The sequence below is a fragment of the Apis dorsata genome, unplaced genomic scaffold (genome assembly GCF_000469605.1).
Source record: "Apis dorsata unplaced genomic scaffold, Apis dorsata 1.3 scaffold_683, whole genome shotgun sequence".
NCBI classification, from domain to species: Eukaryota; Metazoa; Arthropoda; class Insecta; order Hymenoptera; family Apidae; genus Apis; species Apis dorsata.
This window is the reverse complement of record NW_006263864.1, coordinates 431,431-439,135: the sequence shown is the minus strand read 5'-3', so window position 1 is coordinate 439,135 and position 7,705 is coordinate 431,431. Positions and strand designations below refer to the sequence as shown.

Genomic DNA, 7,705 nt, shown 5'->3' with positions numbered 1-7,705 from the left:
CGATATTACCGTCGAAACCATCGATTCGTGTAGCGAGAGAGAGAGAGAGAGAGAGAGAGGAATCGTTAGGGCGTAATTCGATGTCGCGGTGGAACGAGAGCCAAAAGTGGAATTTAAAACGAGACGTACACGTAGAGATCCCGTGTAGAGAATCGGAAGGAGCGGTCCTCTCGTAGCTCGCTTCAATTTTTGGCGTACGCCTCGTGAAATTGTTGAAATTTTAATGAATAACTGAAAACTCTGGTGTAATCGTTAACTGGAGGGTCGTTGAGGCGCACGAGAATCGCGAGGCACGGATTTATAGCCGGCGGAGAACAATGTCGTCGTAACGACGCGCATGGATGACATTCCATAGCCGGAGCGTGCCTCTAATTACACCGGAATTAAGCTCGAAAGGAATGTCGTCCGATCGTCGCGATCGAATCCATTGCGAGGAACGCTTTGCTCTACGAAAGCGCAAACTTTCCTCGCGCCTTCGCGTATCCGTGAATCGATTCGTGTTTTTCCAACCGATTCCAATCTTTCCGCCAGACATTATTTCCCGCTACGCCTGTTTCTTCTTCTTCTTCTTCTTCTTGTTTCTTTTCTCTTTCGTTTCTTTTTTTTTTCTATCTCTCTCTCTCCGAATTGACGAACCCTGAGAACCGTGAAATTGGAAAATATTGCGGGCAAACAGAGTGGCCCTCCAGCGGGTAAACAAAGAAACAAATTGTTTCCCGTCGATGCGACGATGCAAAGTTCGTTACCGTAAAAATTTCAGAAACAAACAAACAAACAAAAGGGGAAAGTCCCGCAGCGTCGCAAACCCGACAAAAGAAACGAGACGCGCCCCAGCTTCCCGATACAATCGAGCGGGAGCGCGAAAAACTGAGGTGCTGGAATTCCGCGCAGCAAAATGCGGGACACCGCAACGAGGAAATTTCGCGGACGAAGAATTGGGAAGAAGGGGACGGGGGGAAACTAATAAAAGCTAGGAATATGAAAAAAATGGTATCCACCGGTCCAAGTCTGTCGCAGCTTGAAATCGTTCCTTTCTTCTTCTTCGACGCGGGAAAGAGAGAATGGAGAGAAGACTGGAATGGAATGGAAGGAAACTGGAAGGAGTGGAGCGTTTTCTTCCCGAGAGATAATGAGAAAGTTTCGCGAAGGAGAGGGGAGAAGAGGGAGGAAAAGGAGAAGTTAATGAAGAAGGAGGTGGAGGGAAGAAAGGAAAAGAAGGAGGCGAAGAGGCAAGAGGTGGAAGGCGTGAAAGAACTAGGAGCAGAATAGAATTTATCCTGAGAGAATTTGGCCGATGGTCTTTTCTCTTTCTCGAGTTCTATTTCCAAGTAGATACGAATTTCCGATTCTTCGTGGCGGCTTCCACTTATGGATCACCAGCCACTAGATAGAGAGATAGATAGAGAGAGAGAGGATTGTATTTGCGTATTTCGTTGGCACGCGGCGGTATCGATGTCTCCGATCGGAATAACTCTCTCGAATCGAAAAACAACAACGGGCCGGTTGCGCTCGTTCTCTCGAATCGATCTCGCCGATTCCTCGTACGAGTCGAATGCTCGTTCGAGACGGGGAAACGAGCAATTACAACGCTCGATAAAAATTCCTCGGACGACTCGCTTTGCATTTAAATGGTAGAAGAAGAGGAGGAGGAGAAGGAAGAAGAAAAAGAAGGATGCGTCGCCTCTCCCTTTCGAAGCAACGTCGACTTCCTACACGTATCGCGTACCTCGAGTCTCGTCGAGGAAAAATAAGCCGGGGAGATGGCGATAAAGACGAGAACGATCCTTTTGTCGGTGCAAATTACGAACGAGCCCTGTCCATCGTGGAGAGCAAGGCGAGCCTTTCACCCCCTGGATCGCGATAGAAATTCGAGGAATCCTTGGAGGGTATCTGTGAAAGGGTAACAGGGAGAAGTGGAGCACGAGCGATTTCGAGCGATTGTCCACGACCCGAAGACGATTCGTTACCGATAACGAGTGAAAGCCTCGTCCAGCCTATTGTGCCCTGTATAATAGTTTGCATTTTTCCTGGGCACAGAAACGGAGAGAGAAAGAGAAAGAGAGAGAGAGAGAGAGAGAGAGAGTCGAGAAGAAGGGGTTGCACGACGTAACAATCGCGCGACGAGCGTCGCCGCGTTGTTCGTAAAAATGGATGGAACCGTTGGAATTTTCGCGACTGGCCAATTCGTGCATTCGTGGCCGATGTTTCTTGTTCATACGCGAGGAATGTACGCGAGAACAAAGAGCCCGTCCCGCTCGTGTTTCGCTTCATTAAAAAAGGGAAAAAAAAAAGGAAAGAAAGGGTGAAAAAAAAATTTGGGAAGCGTGACGGCTCATCTCTATGTTTCCGTCTCGTTGTTCGATGAGAAAGAAAGAGAGAGAGAGAGAGAGAGAGAAAAAAAATCCTCTTTTCATCAGCGCGTTATTATTACCACGTTTCCGCGTCAGGTATTCAATTAAAAGGGGGAACAGAAAGCAGCGTGTTCGAATCGGGAGGGAGGAAGGAATCAAGGAAGGGGCGTAAAAAATTCACAGGCGTTGCTTTTCCCGCGGAACGTTGAACGACATTCGACCCGCAATTATTCTTGTTTGCCTCCATACCCATTAAACCGTGAATCGACAACGTTTAACGCGAGCGCGAAAGCCAAGTTTTTTTCGACGAAAAAAACCCGCGCGAAATTCGCGAAAATATTCCCGCCAAGCTGAAGCTGATAACACCGGTTGGACACCGGCCTGTAATTGCCCCGTTCAACGACTCTGTTTGCAGCGTTCATCGCCGTGCGGAAATATTTAATTACCCGGACCGGTTCCACGCCGCTGGACCGCAAAAGTTGGCCCGACCTCGCCTCCCGCTTTGGGGAACGAACGGGTGCAAATCAGTTACTTCCGTCCATTCCTCTTCTCCAACCCTTTTCCTTCCTATTTTTGGAGGGGGAAAGGGAAAAATACGCGCGATCGAAGAAGAAAAAACGATCAACGAAGGACCGCGTTTTCCGCGAAAATTGGGATAATTTTAAATAATTTCAACTTTTCCCTCGCGATCGATCGAAGTTTATAATCCCCGTGAAACTTTAACACATCCGGATTCTAATAAACGATTCGGAGTCGAAGGCGATTCCGCGAAGCAACAAGTCTTCCGCCTTGTCGAGTCGAGCGAAACGAGTTCGACCTGTTTCGTCGTTTTGGTTGGAAATCGCGCGCGTTTTAAGAGGGACGCGGAGGAGAAAGAGGAAAATAGATAACACGATCTGAACCGAGTTATTATTCCTTCCTGATATCGAGCGAGCTTAACGCGTCCACGTATCCGCTCAGCGGCGCATAAATATCATAAGCGCAAGTAGCATAGGAGCAAGTAGCGTCCACGATGATGCTTGAAGCTTTGAAGGCGGTAAAGAAGATTTAGACCGCGATGAAGTTGGCCAAGTTCGCGCAAGGGAGAAAAAGGAGAGAAAAATGGATACGGAAGGAAACGTGTCTGAGCGTCTGAAATATAGATATGTCATTATCGCAAAGAGATTGATATGCAAAATATTGTTCGGTGATTTCATCAAACCTTGGACGGAAAAGTTCAATTTGAAAATATAAAGAACGGCACGATAAAAAAGATACACAAAACTTATCGAGCGTTTTTGCGAGGATAACGTTTTTGGTGGAGATGTATGCGCGATTTGATATTGGTGGGCACTCGATGGGATCGTGTTCGAAAAGAATGCGGTCTAGAAGAGGCAATGATAACGATTGAGGAAGATTATCGAAGGCGAGGCACGTGAAACCGCTCGACGTACGATTATTACCTCCGATGCTGGGGGAGGAGAACCACTTTTCCTCGATTTCCGGCAAATTTCGTTGAAAATGGCGCGTACGATCGAAAGATTTCTTCTCGAGCCAAGCTGGTTCGCGCGTTCGAGCGTTCGACTTGCGAGATAAAAAAGGGGGAAAAAGGAAGAACATGCGCGCGCTATAAATCCTTTCATTCCTAGTAGTACTTTATAAAGCGTTCTATTTTCAACGCTTTACTTATCCTTGGATTAAGGAGAGATCGGGAAATGGTTGAATATTCGCTATTTTTTTCTCTACTTTTTCTCCAACTAGAGACAATTATTAAGTTTAATTGTGGTCGTGGTATTTTATCTGCTTCGAGAGCCGATGCTTATGCGTGATCCGTGCGAAAATTTCTTCCTCCTCCTCCCCATTCTTTGCAGCATAATCGAAGAAGAAACGTTCAAGACTTCGATTTACTTTCGGAGCGCTCTCGATTCATTTCACGAATCATTCGTGTGTCGATTTGAAACGATTTTCCGCCGGAGTATTCTTACGTTCCAGAAATTTTTCGAGAAAAATTAGGAAATAGTTTCCTTTCTCTCTCTCTCTCTCTCTCTTTTTCGATTCGTTTCGCTCGAATGGCGAAAAGAAAAGAGAAAGAAAAATTAAAATAGATAGCATCGCGAAGGGATAGAGGAGGAACACCTTTAGAAAAGCTCGAAAAAAAGTACCGCCTTGGGAACAATGAGACCGGTATTCGAATTGTTTTTTGCAAAGAAGAAAAGTCTGTCTATCGAACGAATCCATCTCGAAACCTTCTCCCTTTCGCTTTTCTTCGATTCGAAACAATGGCTTTTTTCTCTTCCCTCCATCTCGTCCAGAAGAACACATCTCGAGAACAATTTTGTTGACACCGATTGATTAAGATACCGATTGATCAATCCCATTAAGGAAGTAAGAGGAAACGATTCGTCGGTTGCACGCGCGAACGAGCGCCTAAATGTACACGAAACGTGGGGCCGGATGGTTTGGAAATTTAGAACAAAGTTATTTAGTTAGCGCATGAATATGTCAGAGCTTTCTGGCATAGGGGATGAAAGTTAGAAATTCCATGAAGTACTTTGCGTATTAACTTTGACGAAACATCACATTATATATACGCAACCTCCCTTCAAAAACACGAGTTTAGACGATAATCGTAAACCTCCCGCGAATTTGCTTCCCATTTTATACGTACGTGTAATCATTTCCCGTGTTAAGAAGAAAGTACAATTTTTTCGTCGAGGAAAAATAATTTCAACGGAAATTTCATTGGAATTCGAAAACGCAAAAAAAAATCTGTTCACGATACTTTCGATTACTTCGACTCCAGATGGAAACAACGGATTCGTATCGGCACCCTGTCCAATTTCGCTGCGATGGCCGTCGCGTCCACCGTCTACCTCGATTTTCGTTCAGAAAGATCGCAAGCAAGCGTCCCCAACCTCGCCGTTTCCAGCTTGTCGAATATACATGTACATACACGCGTGTGCCTTTGCCGTTAATTCGACCCGTCCAATAAAATCCAATGAAGGTTAAAGTCGAAAGTTTCGCGCGTGACCTCGTTTCCTATCACGTTCCTCCCGATCTAAGAAATTTCGAAAACGTGAAACACCTGGTTGGAACGTTTCCTGGCGGATGAAATTCGACGGTTATTAATTATAAAAAAGAAAAAAAAAAAGAACGCGTGGTTATTATTTTCGAGGCGAGAAAGGAGGAGGACGAGAAGGAAGAGGAGGAGGAGGATTATTGTATCTGGAGCAAAGCCACCCACCCAGCCGCCTAACGAACGGATGTTTAGCGCGCGAGCTCTTTTCGACGCGTGGCTAGAGAAGTCGGTGGAAAAGTTGGCGGCTCGCGCGGCTTTGTCGCTCTTTCCACGTCGTTCTAATTAATTTTATTAACGAGCGGTGGCTGCGACCATTCGCAACTTTGCATGGGTTATCAACGGAGACGGTTCGTTAACGGTCGCTAGCGAACGGAGGGGAAGAAGAGGGGCGCGATAACGATCGAACCTCCCTCCCCTCCCTCTGGAAAATCTACGCAAGTGTTTAAGCTCGAGAGACACGGACGTGGAGAGCAGAAACGAATCGCGAGATTCACCGAATCGAAGTTCGTAAGAAAAGCCAAGACTCTTCGAAATCGGTGAGGAGGGATCGAAGCATCCCTTTCAAACTTCGCCCGATATCAACCGATATACACGTTTTCCGCTCCGTCCATTTTTAACGAATAACGCGGATTCAAAGCGCCGTTTCATGGGGAAATCCACGAGAAAGTCCCCACGCGTTCCTTTTTAACCGGCCAACCGATTGAAACGCGACCACGCGGAAATCGTTTCGCGCGGAATTCCCGTTAAATCACGAGCACGAGGGATTAACGGTTTAACTTATCGAAAAGGGGGAGGGAGGAGGAGTTACTCGAGGAAGAAGGAGTAACGAGAGGGGGGATTACCTTCCTTCTAAGGTAATAGGAGGAAGGCAATTACGGGAGAAGCAAGGTTGATTTTCGATGTCCACCACGTCTGTCTGTCGTGACCGGTGTACACCGTATACACACACACGCACACACACACAGAGACATCGTTAAAACGCAGCGAGACGAGCACGATACACGAACGAGATACCAACTTCCGAGGGAGTTAATGTAGCTTCCCAACGTGTAACTCGATTTCGCCAAGTTGGTCGAAGGCGTCGTCGATGCTGTCTTGGCGGTTTCCGCCCGGGAAATCGGATCATGGATCTTGAATTTCGAGACGCGACTCGAAAACCCAGCCCCCCTAACCCCCGCCGTGTTTACCGTGGAATGGACAAACAAAGGGTCAACAAATGAAGCCCGGGGAACGGGAGGATATCATCGTGACCTGGAGGAGGAAACTAGCGAGAACACGATTACGGAGAAAGGAAACGAAGGGCAAGAAGGACGCTTTTATAAAGTATTATCGCCAAACGAATTATTTGTTATATTTTATTATTGGCATCCAAATTTTCATCTCCAGCCCTGTCATACTACGATAACGTTTATCGCGAAGATATCGATACGATGCCTCCTTGGACCAATTTTAACAATCTCATCGAGTCGAAATTATTAGAAGGAATGGGAAAGGAGGATTACGAAAGAAAAAGTGACGCGAGTTTAAGGTTCGAAAGATTGTAGGTCGTCCGTGGAAAATCTGGAGGAATTTTAGGTGGTTTACAAAGAGGCGGTGGTAAACAAAGTTTAACCGCGGAATTTTACACGGTGGATTAGATTTAATGATTTCGGGGATGGCCGAGTAGGAGAGCGCCGACGAAAATAGGTTGGCGGTCCGCGGTTAATCGTGGAACAAACGTGGAACGCGTAAAAGAAAACTCACGGCTCTGCGGATTACCGTAAAGTCGAGCGTTTTACGCGTCGAAAAAATTCCTGCGCGCTTTTTTAACGAGGATTCCTCCTCGACGAGGTACGATTTCGGACTTTGGAGAAGTTGCCCGAAACGGAAACTCGGATCGAAGTCGCGGCAGAATTTGACCTCAGTTTCCACCGATGGAGGAAAGGTCGAACCGCTCAACGCGGAAGTCGTATTTTGCCGCCAGCAAACAGGGAATATTCACCATTCGTATGCGCATCGAGGCCAACCACCTTATCGCGCTTCGCCAATTAACCCTCCCCGATGAAAACGTATCTTCTCCCGTCCTCTTGTTGCGCGCTTCTACGTACACACACGCATATATATATATATATATTTCTCTCTCCACTCTGTTCGACTTCGCCCCGGCAAACGACGAAATTTCAACCGCAATTTCGCCAAGTCATAGATATCATTCGGCTCTTAGACACACGTTGCATCCGTTGAATATGCATGAAGGGGTTAATGCGAAAATCCTCGAAAAGTGGAGGAATGCCCGGGAGACCGGTCGGGAAACCGC

The 7,705-nt window shown here is 46.7% G+C and overlaps 1 protein-coding gene across 2 annotated transcripts in view; it reads left to right on the top strand.

Annotated features, from left to right (window-relative positions):
* LOC102677678 (dipeptidase 1) overlaps positions 1–7,705 on the top strand; it is a 51,837-nt gene that overhangs the window by 511 nt on the left and 43,621 nt on the right. The gene's annotated exons all lie outside the window — the stretch shown is intronic.